At 42.4% G+C, this 13,809-nt stretch overlaps 2 long non-coding RNA genes across 2 annotated transcripts in view; one reads left to right on the plus strand and one right to left on the minus strand.

The window, feature by feature from the left end:
• The window catches only part of LOC149122729 (uncharacterized), a 295,211-nt gene that overhangs the window by 280,557 nt on the left and 845 nt on the right, over positions 1–13,809 (plus strand). The window lies entirely within an intron of this gene.
• LOC149122730 (uncharacterized) overlaps positions 1–13,809 on the minus strand; it is a 304,723-nt gene that overhangs the window by 202,135 nt on the left and 88,779 nt on the right. The gene's annotated exons all lie outside the window — the stretch shown is intronic.

Raw genomic sequence — 13,809 nt, forward strand, 5'->3', positions numbered from 1 at the left:
TCATACAGTAAATTATTAAAGTAAAAAATTACAGTAAATTATTTTTGTAGGTACTCTTCATCTCTCTCACATTTTTTCTCTTTGAGAAATCAGATTTTAAAAACTGAGACCCAAGACAAAAGAAACATCTTTAAGCTAGTATTATATGATGATTGGCTCTCTAAAAAATATTTATTTATTTATTTGAAAGTCAGAGTTACACAGAGTAGAAGGGGAGAGAGAGAGAGAGTGAGGGACATCTTCCATCTTTTGGTTCACTCACCAATTGGTCACAATGGCTGGAGCTGTACTGATCCGATGCTAGAGCCAGGAGCTTCTTCTGGGTCTCCCACACAGATACAGCTGCCCAAGGATTTGGGACATCTTCCACCGCTTTCCCTGGCCATAGCAGAGAGTTGGATCGAAGGCAGAGTAGCCAGGACTCAACCTCCACCCATATGGAATGTCCATGCTGGCAGTAGCTTTACCTGCTATGCCACAGTGCTGGCCCCTTGATTGGCCTATAACATAGACTTTTAAATGATATTAAAAACACCATGTTTTTCTAAGCTCTTTCCATTCAGTTTCTACTTTGTAAAATCCAGATAATACTATCCCCAGAATTAATCTAAGGTATAAATGACATGATATAAGGCATTTAACCCCTTATCCTGTCTCCTTGAATACTCAGCTATGTTAGCTCTGTGTCCATTCTTCTGTCTCTGTAATAGATGAATAAAAAGACAGTGTAAAATGATTTGAAAAGAACTTTAAGGGGTCTGCACTGTGGTACTGCTGCCAATTGGGGAGTGAACCAGCAGATGGAAAACACCTCTCTCTCTCCCTCTCTGCCTCTCCTTCTCTGTAACTCTGACTTCCAAATAAATCAATAAATCTTAAAAGAACTATAAACATCAATAAAACACAAATGAAAATTGTATTCTCAAAACTGGATATTAAACCATGCCTTCTACACCTCTGTTAAAAGTTACATTCTATCGGCCGGCGCCGTGGCTCACTAGGCTAATCCTCCGCCTAGCGGCGCCGGCACACTGGGTTCTAGTCCCGGTCGGGGCGCCGGATTCTGTCCCGGTTGCCCTTCTTCCAGGCCAGCCCTCTGCTGTGGCCAGGGAGTGCAGTGGAGGATGGCCCAGGTGCTTGGGCCCTGCACCCCATGGGAGACCAGGAAAAGCACCTGGCTCCTGGCTCCTGCCATCGGATCAGCGCGGTGCGCCGGCCGCAGTGCGCCGCCCGTGGCGGCCATTGGAGGGTGAACCAACGGCAAAGGAAGACCTTTCTCTCTGTCTCTCTCTCTCACTGTCCACTCTGCCTGTCAAAAAAAAAAAAAAAAGTTACATTCTATCATAGTCATTTATGATTTCTAGGGCCAAAGTAGTAAATAAGATTTTTCTGGAAGAGACAGAGGTTATGAGGGAGCCAGGATTTGGGGTCAGTTAGCAGCAGTGAGTGTCACTCTTTCAGATTTGATTCAGGAAAGGAAGAACAGCAACTGATCCCTGACATTTTTTGGGGGGGGAAGGAAAGGAAGGAGGGACTTAACAAAAGCAAAGGCCTTCTGGTTGTGGGCACCCACCCCTGACTGCAGCCTTTGGGAGGGCCAGCTGGTGTCTCTATGGATGATGTGGCCTGGACTCCATTTCCCAGAGTTCCCAGGAGCTCCGACCTATTCTGCCTTCGGAATGCCTGTGCACATGCGCCTGCTACAGCCAGTCCCTGGGGCTCTGAGTTGGACCAGAGGGAGTTCATTCCCTGATCAGGGTCAGCCCTGGGGGCTGTGCTGCTCCTTCTCTGTCATTTATTGCATCTCCTGCTCTGCACGTGTGATCCCAGGCAGTTTCCGAGTGCTCACCCCGAGCCTGCCTCCTGCTGCTTCTTCCCTCTTCATCATTCACCTGTGGGTCCCATGTACCAGGGAATCTCTACCCGCACTCCCAGCATCGCTCCCTGTGTGTCCTGAAGAAAGGGTACATGCTCCAGGGACTTTCTGCTGTAGGTTTGACGTGCAGGAAGGGGCAGGGACCTGTGTGGGAGACAGTGCATGCCAGGGCACCAGCGATCATGGCAGCTTCCCCCGAGATCAGGGCTGGGACCCGGGCTGTTCTGTCTCCCATCTCTGCTTCACAGGCACCCAGCGCCTGGACTCTCTCCTGCAGAACCTCACCCAAACTGTCCCTAATGCACTTTATTTAGTGGTTACCAGAGAGAGAGGTTAGCATTCTGGAAACCTGCACATGCAGGGAAGGAAGGTGGAAAGACTCCTGATCTCCACAGTCAATAATCTGGGTTCCCACTGTGGGTGGTCTCAGAATGCAGTCTGGCCAGGTCTCTTGATGTTTCCTGGGCTGGTTCCTGCAGGGTGGGGCAGAATGGCCTTCAGCAGGGAGCCTGGGGCAGCAGAGGGGTGGGAAGGAGGATCTGACTAGGATCTGCCCCACTGCTCTCATCCTGCATCTCATCTTCCTGGTGGGGAGCAGTGTGAAGCGTGAATAGCTGCTTTGTGCATTGATCCCTCTCAAGTATTAATTATCAGACTTTTCCAATGTGGAATTTGAAGCTGTTCCAGAAACCTGGGGTAGGAAAACTCCCTTCTTTCAAACAGGCACAGAGACAGTGGAGGATCCAAGGAGTTTCTATTAATGGCCCTAGGCTCAGCTGGAATGATTTCCTGAGAATTGAGCATCAAATTCAAGTTTCTTAGCTGTTACAGCATTGGTGGGTTTAAATGGCAGCCTACACGACTTAGGACCACATTTCCAATGGTCAGTGGATCCAGTATGTTTGTAAAAGTGATGCCAGGGACAGATTTATTAGGACAGATTTTTGACTGGAGTTTACAGAAGCAGAACTTAGGACATCTTCCCTCCCTAGACAAGATTTCAGTGGGCAGCTGTTTCACTCGTTAATTGTGAGCATCCACTTTTAAAGGTTTGTGTTGGATGAGGTCCACTTCTCTTTCGTTGATGATGTATTTGGCTGCTTTTCATTTTCTGTCTTCAGCTATCTCTTCTCCTGTTAGCAAGGCTGTCAACTGTTTTTACCTGCCACTGATCCCTTTGCAAAGTGAGAAGGGAACTAAAATTAATGCAAGTCTACTGTGTTGTCAATAACTGGAGCTACTTTTTTAAAGATTTATTTATTCATTTGAAAGAGTTACACAGAGAGAGGAGAGAGAGAGAGGGAGAGAAGAGAGAGAGAGAAAGAGAGAGATGTCTTCCATCCGATGGTTCCCTCCCCAAATGGCAGCAACAGCTGGAGCTGTGCCAGTCTGAAGCCTGTAGCCAGGAGCTTCTTCTGGGATGAAGCTGTTTCTTAAAATAATTATTTATTTATTTGAAAGGCAGACTTACAGAGTGGTAGAAGCAGAGATAGATGGCTGGAGCTGTGTGGATCCAAAACCAGAAGCCAGGAGCTTTGTCCAGGTCTCATAGGTGGGTGCAGGAGATGAGGGATTTGGGCCATCTTCTACTGTTTCCCCAGGCCACAGCAGAGAGCTGGATGGGAAGTGCAGCAGCCAGGATCCCAACCGGCACCCATATAGGATGCTGACACTGCAGGCCGTAGCTTTACCCACTATGCAACAGTGTTGCCCACTAACGGTAGCTCTTTTAATATGAGTTTGCATAAAGTGGAGAATTACAGCATCATAAATACAGATAAGTAACAGTTTTTCTCTGCCTAGTACTTTACAGTTACCCAGTGATCCACTGAGAATCTTACATTCCACACTGTAATTAAGAAGGCCAGTTCCTTGTCTTATTTTGGGTTCTGTGGTTAAACCCATACATTTTTGACATGGGAGGATATTAGTTCTACAATTTCATAGAGACTGGTCTGTGGAAGCATCGATAGAAGTTATTACTGTGAGAGTGGTAAGAAAGAAGAGGGGAAGAAATAAGTGCCCCTTACCCCCCACAGAGATGTCAACAAGTGGAGTAGAAGATGTGCCCTTGAAAACTATGGCTGACTTCCTGGGACAAACTGTGTTTGAGTGCTTCACATGTTCTGATAGAAAGGTGTTGCCACCAAGTTATTAGTATATATATTTAGTTGGTTTTTAAAGATTTATTTATTTATTTGAAAATCAGAGTTAAACAGAGAGAGAAGGAGAGGCAGAGAGAGAGAGAGAGAGAGAGAGGTCTTCCATCAGGTTCATTTCCCCAATGGCTACATCATTGTGACCTTTGCTCAGTCCCTGACCTAAACCTTTCCTTTAACCTAGTACTTTGCCATGTAGTAGCCCATGAAGACTACAGACTGCATAAATGAATGAATACTTGGAGGGTTGTGATTTCTTAGAGGAACATCATGAGACAGAAGGAATAAAACAAAACAAAAGTATCCTCTGTATATAGAAGGTATACTGTTTTTCAAGCCACAGAGAAGAGGAAGAAGAAGGAAATAGTGAGACTGGAAAGTTTGTGGCAAAGGAAATAGGCACTGGACAAGAATTTTACAAGCCCATTAGGAAAACATTAAGGTTTCCTTACTTCCATGTAGACTCTGCCCTCTAATGGTGAACAGGGTCCTCTAAACCCACTTGTTGCACAAATGAAAGCCCAAGCATTGTCTTCTCCCACAGATGGAGTCTGCTATTGGTTTTGATTTACATTTCCCTAATGGTTAGTGATATTGGGCATGTTCATCTATGTCTTGACCATTGAGATTTCCTCTTCTGAGAAACATCTATTTTGATCATTGCCCATTTCTGAACTGTACATTTTGCTTCTTGTTTGGAGTTTTTCCAGTTCTATATATGTATGTTCTGGCTATCAATCTTTTGTCATAGTCAGAGTTTTCAATGTTTCCTGCTATTCTGTCCATTGTATCCTCACTCTGTTGATTACCTTGTTGTGAAGATGTATCTTAATTTGATATGCTCAACTTTGTATATTTTATTTTTGTGACTTGTGCTTTTGGAATCTTACCCAAAACTGTTGTCTATGCTAATGTTTTACAGTTTCTCATATGTTTACTTAGTTTTTGGTTTTATATTTAGACTTTTAATTCACCTTGAGTTGCTTTAACATAGTGTATGAGGTGTTGGGGTATCTTTTCAGGCTTCTACATATGGATAATCACTTTCCTTTAAACCATTTGCTAAAGGGGTTCTTCTTTCTCCTGTTTGTTTTCTTTCCTTTGTTAAATAGGAGTTGCCTGTAGAAAAGTCGGTTTATTTCAGATGCCTATTCTTTTCCATTGAACTATGTGTCTTTTTTTCCAACAGTGCTAACACTGCTTCTACTTTTTATAAGATTTATTTATTTATTTGAAAGGCCAGATGCTTCTTCCAAGTCTCTCCTGTGGGTGCCAGCACCCAAGAACATAGGCCATCTTCCAACGATTTCCCAGGTGCATTAGTAGGGAGCTGGATTGGAAGTGGAGCACCTGGTCCCCTAGCAGCAACATATGGGATGCATGCACAGCAGGTCAAGGCTTTAACCCACTACACCACAGCACCAAACCCTTCCTTATTTACTTCTGCTGTGATCTTTCATTATTCACTTTTTTCTACTGCCCTGCAACTTGACTCATTCCTGTTTTTTTCTGGGTCCTGGAGGATGGTAGTAGGTTGCTTCTGGGATATTTTTTGTGTTAGTAGATACTTGGTAATAGAAAATCATAGTTTTTAGTTTCTATATTTCTCTGCTAATCACTAGGACCTTCTAAATGACAGTAGAAAATGCTGGCAGAAATGAGGATATATTAATTTGCTAAGAAAATACCACAGAGAATATGATTTAAATCATGGAATTTTACTTCTCAGAGTTGTAGAGCTTGAAAATATCAGATCAAGGTCCTAATAGGCTCGATTTTTCCAGAAGCCTTTCTCCGATGTGACAGACACATCTATCATTTGATCTGCTTAAAAGCACTTTCTTCAGGTAGAGTCATGTTGGTGGTTAGCACTTCAGTGTTTGAGTTTTAAGGAGGCACATTTCAGTCCACAACAGCAAAAGGGGCCTTGTGGTCTGCTTCAGTGACAGCCATCTCTGTGGAGGATAGAAAGTTTGAAATCAGCGTTATGATTTCTCACAGTATTACTGTCAGTGCTATCTCCATCAAATGTGCATTCATGTACACACAAACAAAACTACCTGTACACATAAACACATTCAACAGTGGAAATGTCTGATGGTTGTGTACAGGTAACATCAATATAATAATCCATAAGAGGGCCTATTAGCAGACATTAAAAAGAGAATTAGAAAGAATGACAACCAAATCTGCAGTTACCTATATTTATGTCTATATGTATGATATTCAGTATTTATAGTTGCTAAATGATGAATACTGATGTGTGGGAATTAAAGCTAAACCTTACCTTGCAATATTGCAGCCTAGTCTACATGAAAGATGTTTTCCTAAAACCTTTCCCTGGGCCCACTCTGTGGCATAGTAGATTAAGCATCCACCTGCAGCACCAGCATCCCACATGGGCACCAGTTTGAGTCCCTGCTCCTGCACTTCCAATCCAGCTCTTTGCTAATGGCCCAGGAAAGCAGTGGAATATGCCCTGAGTGCTTGGGCCCCTGCACCCATGTGAGAGACCTGGAGGAAGCTGCTGACTTCTGACTTCTGGCTTCAGATTGGCCCAGCTCCAGCCATTCTGGCCATTTAGGGGTGAACCAGTCAATAGAAGACCTCTCTTTCTCTTCCTCTCTATATCTGTCACTCTGCCTCACAATAAATAAATACATTTTTTAAAAACCTTTCATATTTTAAATTTCTTAATTTTTTAAAGATTTATTTATTCATTTATGTACAAGTCAAGTTACAGACAGAGAGGAGAGCCAGAGAGAAAGAGAGAGGTCTTCCATCTGATGTTCACTCCCTAATTGATTGCAACTGCCAGAGCTGTGCTGATCCGAAGCCAGGAGCCAGGAGCTAGTTCCAGGTCTCCCAGATGGGTACAGGGGCTCAAGGACTTGGGCCATCTTCTACTTTCCCAGGCCATAGCAGAGAGCAGGATCAGAAGTGGAGCAGCTGAGTATTGAACCGGCCCCCATATGGGATGCTGGTACCTCAGGCCAGGGTGTTAACCTGTCCACCACAGCACCAGTCCAACATTTTAAATTTCTGATACTCTAAAGTAGCACAGGACTGCATTACATCTAGGAAAGATGCATTTAAAAATTATAAATCTAGTGCATTTTAGCAGAAGTTTTAACAAATACTTTTGATTTTCTCAGCATTATGTATAAATAAATGACAGAATGAGTCATTGTCAGATTTTTAGCTTTTGACAGCCACTTATAATATTTCACAGCTTTTTGAAATGTATTGCTAGTGTGTTTTTCTCAACACATGCACTGGATTTTACCACTTTAGTGCACATGGAGTTGCCGCTTACAGGATTTGCATTTTGATGGGTTTTCATGGCACATGTAATCAACATCTGCAAAGCCTCAAAAACACATAAATAATAACATGAATCAGGTTTTTTTCTTAAAGATTTATTTATTTATTTGAAAGAGTTGCACAAATAGAGGAAAGGTAGAGAGAGACAGACAGACAGACAGACAGAAACAGAGAGGTCTTCCATCGGCTGGTTACTCCCAGTTGGCCGCAATGGCTGGTCTGTGTTGATCCAAAGCCAGGAGCTTCTTCAGGGTCTTTCACATGTGTGCAAGGCCCCAAGGACTTGGGCCACCTTCTACTGCTTTCCCAGGCCATAGCAGAGAGCTGGTTCAGAAGTGGAGCAGCCACGACTTGAACTGGCACCCATATGGCTTGCCAGCACTGCAGGCAGCAACTTTATCTGCTATGCCACAGCGCCAGCCCCACATTGCATCTCTTTAAGATGATATGGATTTAAGTTCATGAGAAATTAGTAGCATAGTGAAACTGATAGATATGGATGAAGCAGGATGGACTTGTTAGGAATGGTGATGTTTATTTTCTTATAAAATAAATAAATAAGAAATTAAATATGGTCAGACATAAATGAAGACTAAATTTTATTAGTGGTAATCCAGAAAACACTGATCTCAGGTCTTTTTCTTCCAATGTTAAGATTATATTTTTAAATGCATATTAAGTGAACAAATTTCATGTAATTTATATATACAGATTGAAGAGCAAACTGATAATTTCCTATCCTATATTCCCTTGGTCTCATATCTCCAACTCCCTCCTTCTTGTTTTATTTTCTTTTTTTTTATTTTTATTTATTTTTTTGACAGGCAGAGTGGACAGTGAGAGAAAGATACAGAGAGAAAGGTCTTCCTTTGCCGTTGGTTCACCCTCAAATGGCCGCCACGGCCAGCGCGCTGCAGCCAGTGCACCGCACTGATTGGATGGCAGGAGCCAGGTACTTATCCTGGTCTCCCATGGGGTGCAGGGCCCAAGCACTTGGGCCATCCTCCACTGCACTCCCTGGCCACAGCAGAGAGCTGGCCTGGAAGAGGGGCAACCGGGACAGAATCCGGCGCCCTGACCAGGACTAGAACTTGGTGTGCCGGCACCGCTAGGTGGAGGATTAGCCTAGTGAGCCGCGGCGCCGGCCTTATTTTCTTTTAATTTTGACAGCTGCATGCTTTGATTTTATTTTAGAATCACAAGCTTTAACCCTCTACAAAATAAAGAATTCAGCAAGTAGCAGCAGAAATATCAATGAGTATATGTTGTATACTCTATCAAAGAGTACAGAAAAGTGCTATGAACAATACTCAAATCTCAAAATGTCAATTTAACTCATATGCTACTTTTTGTTGTCTATATATATTAATTACCACCAGTCAGAGAAAACATATGGTATTTGTCTTTTGGGGACTAGCTTCTTTCATGAAGCATACTTGTTTCCAATTCATCCATTTAGTTACAAAAGATAGGATTTCATTCTCAATTATGGCTGAATAGTATTTTACACTGCATATATAGCTCATATTCTTTTTACAGTCACCAGTTGATGTACATCTGGGTTGATTCCATGTTAGCTATTGTGAATTGAACTATATTAACCATGAGGGTACAGATAACTCATGACTATGTATATTCTTTTTCATTTCATGTGGATAAATTCGCGGGAGTCAGGTGGCAGGATCATATGGTATGTTTGTTTTCAGATTTCAGAGGAATTTTGATACTGCCTTCCATAATGGCTGTACTAGCTTCGTTCCCACCAACAGTGGGTTAGGGGACCTTTTTCTCTCCCTCTCCACCAGCCTTTATTGTTTGTTGACTTTTTCAAAAGAATTATTTATTTGAAAGGTAGAGTTACTTATAGGGAGAGTCAGAGGCAGAGAGACAGAAGTATTTTATCTGCTTGTTTATTCTCCATATGGCACAACAGGTGGTGCTTGCCCAATCGGAAGCCAGAGTTAGGAGCATCTCCCTGGTCACCCAAGTGGGTGCAGGGACCCAGGCACTTGGGCCATCCTCCACTGCCCTCCCAGTCCAGAGCAGAAAGCTACACTGGAATAGGAGCAACCGGGACCAGAAATGGCACCCATATGTGATGCCGGCTCCACGGGTGGAGGATCAACCCAGTGTGCTATGGCACTGGCCCCCATCAGGGATATTTTTCTATAGTACTCTCTCTCCACTGTATCTTTTTCTAGTTGAAGAATTAAGGTGATGCAGGATTAATCGAAGGAGTTTGAGAGGATTGTCTCTCTTTCAATTGTGTTGAATAGTTTGAGAATAATTGGAATTAGTTCTTTAAAAGTCCTGTAGAATTCAATAGTGAGGCTGTCTGATCCTGGATTTTCTTTGTTGGGAGGGTTTTTATTACTTATCCAATCTCTGTCTTGATTTTTGATTTGTTTAGCTTTTCTATGTGTCTTCATGACTCAATTTTGGTATATTGTGTATGTCCATGAATCTGTTGATTTTTCCTCTAGGATTTCCAATTTGTTAGCAGTCACAACAGATGCCCACATCCTATATTGCAGTGCTAATCTGAGTTTTGGGTACTCCACTTCCAAATCAATTTCATGCTAATATCCCTGGGAAGCAATGGATAATAGCTCAAATTATTTCCTTCCTGTCATCTAATTTGGAAAACTGTAACCTCAATGGGCACTTGAGAACCTGGTCTTCCACAGTTGTAGCCATATAGAAAGTGAACGAACAGATTGGAGATCTCTCTGCTTCTCTTTCCTCCTCTCTTTGTCTCTGTGTCTCTCTGCCTTTTTTATCATATTAAAATATTTAATTACTTATTTGAAAGAGTTACAGAGAGAGGGAGAGACAGAAATCTTCCACCACCTAATTCATTTTTGAGATGACTTTAATAGCCAGAGTGTGGCCAGGTTGAAGCCAGGAGCTTTTCCTCTGATGTGCGTGGCAGCATCCCAGGCACTTGGACCATCTTTCCCTGCTTTTTCAGTCCATTGGTAAGGACCTGGATCAGAAATGGAATAGCTGGTACTTGAACTGGTGCACATACAGGATGCCAATGTAACAGATATCAGCTTTGTCCACTGCACCACAACCACCAGCTCCTCTTTCTGCCTTTCCAATAAATAAATCTTTTGAAAAAGAACTGAAGGTAGTAAAAGTCATCATGACAGCAGTGGCAAATTTATTGAAGTGATCTATTTTCTTAAAGATCTATTTATGAATTTGAATGGCAGCACTAGAGAGAGTGGGAGAGATGGATCTTCCTCCTGGTTTGTTCACTCCTGAAATGGCTGCAATGACTGTGGCTAGGCCAGACTGATATCAGGAGCCAGGGGCTTCTTCCAGGTCTCTCACATGGGTGCAGGAGCCCCAATATTTGAGTCACCCTGTGCTGCTTTTCCAGACACATTAGCAGAGAACTGGATCCGTTTGGAGAATTAATGTCTATGATACTCTCCTTGCAGTTGAAGGATTTAGAATCCATTTCAATTATGGGTGGGCCAAGTACAATGTCTTCCAATTGTCCAAGGTTTGGATTAGATGGGTTCTGAGAAATTTTGTTACAATAGTTATTAATCATAACTCTCAGTTTAAGCTTTTCTTACCAAATTTTCATATTTGCTGATGTTTATATCTATGGGAAAATTGGGTCTCTGGATTGCAACCAATGAAAGCACCCAGACTAACAGTAATAAGGCCAACAGTCAGCAGAATGATGTCCAGCTGAACTGAAATAGCTTTTCTTATTTGGTAGAGGGGTTACCTCCTGCATTATACTGACATACTGACACAGACAATAGATATTGGAGCCTGTCCCTTCTGCCAAATGGAGAATGCCACATTTTGGTCCATCATATATATATTTATATATTATGATATATAATATATTATATATTTCTATACATAGTATATAATTACATATAATTATTATAAATATATAATATATAATTATTATATATAAATTTATTTTTTATAAATAAGTACATATTTATTTCTGATCCAGCTCCTTACCAATGGATTGAACAAGCAGTGAAAGATGGTCTAAGTGCCTGGGATGCTGCCACACACATCGGAGATGAAGCTCCTGGCTTCAACACGGCCACACTCTGGCTACTTAAGTCATCTCAATAGTATATATATATAATTACATATATAATAATGATAATAAATTATATAATATATTATATGATAAATTATAATATATTTTATATATGAATATATTTATATACATAAATATATGTAAATAAATGTAAATATATGTATAAAGTTTTTATTTATGTATTTGACAGGTGTACTTACAGACAGTGAGAGGAAGAGACAGAGAGAAAGGTCTTCCATATGCTCATTTACTCCCCTAATGACTGCAATGTCTGCAGCTGGGCCAATCTGAGCTAGGAGCTTCCAGGTCTCCCATATTTTGGCAGGGACCAAAGCACTTGGAACAGCTTCTACTGCTTTCCCAGGCTATTGCAGAGAGCTGGATGGGAAAAGGAGAAATGGGGACTAGAACTGGTGCTCATATGGGGTGCCAGCACTGCAGGTAAAGGATTACACCACTGCACCACAGTGCTGGCCCCAGTCTATCCTTTATTAAGGAGATCTCAGTAATCATGTTCAGGTATTGCTGTCCTATATTCATGGCCAAAGTCCTAGCAGGCAACATGGTTTGGAGAATCGTAAGCACAAGGTGTGTAGGAGACTTCATTTCTCATACAGCACAGTCAATAACAAGGTTCCAAGAGGGGAAATTACTTGCATCATAGTCTTTGAGAACTAATGGACAGCACAGGTGATCTAAAGAATTTAGAAGGTTTGTGAGCCCCCAGAGTGAAAAAGTCACAGGGAGCACAAGGACAGTGCCTAGAGTTTATTTTGATGGATTTTGGCCCCTTTCATTGGAGGGAAGCCCAAAGAAGCTGGACTGATTTGTAAACCTCAGAAGTGTCTTTTCAAGGTGAAGGCAAACTGAGACTCAGGGGTTTTTGGAAAACTTGGAACAAAACACATTTCCCACACTTGGTTAAGACACATCATTTATCTATTGACTTTCATCAGATCTGTTAACATTAGGTATAAGGTACAGTGGACATAGTGGATGGTATACAGCAATATGATTTTAGTAATATATCATGAGGTGCTTTTTTTTTTACTGGATTTAGCAGGTAAAATTGGGCTACCTAATGGGATATAGCAGGAATAATCACCTTTTTGTTAAATAAATCTGAGGTAATAAATGTTAGTGTATGAAGACATTGAGTTTTCTTTATTGGGCCTTCTTGGCTATTTTAATCTGGGATCTGCGAATTCTCATTTTCTCTAGGCAAGTTGTAACTGAAAATCTTTATTTTATTCTTCATCATGTTGGACCAACTCTGCTGCTTCTGGGATTTTTTTAGTACATCTGACAATTGGAAATTTAGACAATAGTATAGTTAAAAAGAGATGTACCAAGTAAAGTATTTATTTTTATTCTGATACATATTTTTGAATTCTTCTGAAATTCCTATTGAGTATCCTTGTTAAATTTAGTTGCATCCTAGGTTAAGACGTATTGGAGGCAGGACCCATGGCTCAATAGGCTAATCCTCCACCTGCGACGCAGGCACATCGAGTTCTAGTCCTGGTGGGAGCGCCAGATTCTGTCCCAGTTGCTCCTCTTCCAGTCCAGCTCTCTGCTATGGCCCAGGAGTGCAGTGGAGGATGGCTCAAGTGCTTGGGCCTTGCACCTGCATGGGAGACCAGGAGGAAGCACCTGGCTCCTGGCTTTGGATCAGTGCAGTGTGCTGTTTAGGACATCTGCCATTCTATGGTTCTGCTGTGTATCTCATTTCCCATGTTGAATCATTCTCTCCCTTTTTGATTCTATCAGTTAGTATTTGCAGACACTATTCTTGTTTATGTGATCCCTTTGGTTCTTAGTCCTATCATTACGATCAATTGTGAACAGAAATTGATCACTGAGACTAGTGAGATGGCATTGGTACATGCCATCTCGATGGGATTGAATTCAAATCCCCTGGTATGTTTCTAACTCTACTGTTTGAGGTAAGTCAGCTTGAGCATGTCCGGAATTGCACATCTCTTCCCTCTCTTATTCCCACTCTTATATTTTTATTTATTTATTTTTTTTTTTGACAGGCAGAGTGGACAGTGAGAGAGAGAGACAGAGAGAAAGGTCTTCCTTTGCCATTGGTTCACCCTCCAATGGCCGCCGCAGCCGGCGCGCTGCGGCCGGCGCACCGCGCTGATCCGATGGCAGGAGCCAGGAGCCAGGTGCTTTTCCTGGTCTCCCATGGGGTGCAGGGCCCAAGCACCTGGGCCATCCTCCACTGCACTCCCTGGCCACAGCAGAGGGCTGGCCTGGAAGAGGGGCAACCGGGACAGAATCCGGCGCCCCGACCGGGACTAGAACCCGGTGTGCCGGCGCCGCTAGGTGGAGGATTAGCCTAGTGAGCCGCGGCGCCG

Source organism: Oryctolagus cuniculus, chromosome 13 (genome assembly GCF_051225735.1).
Source record: "Oryctolagus cuniculus isolate XC-2025 breed Fujian yellow rabbit chromosome 13, ASM5122573v1, whole genome shotgun sequence".
Classification (NCBI taxonomy): domain Eukaryota; kingdom Metazoa; phylum Chordata; class Mammalia; order Lagomorpha; family Leporidae; genus Oryctolagus; species Oryctolagus cuniculus.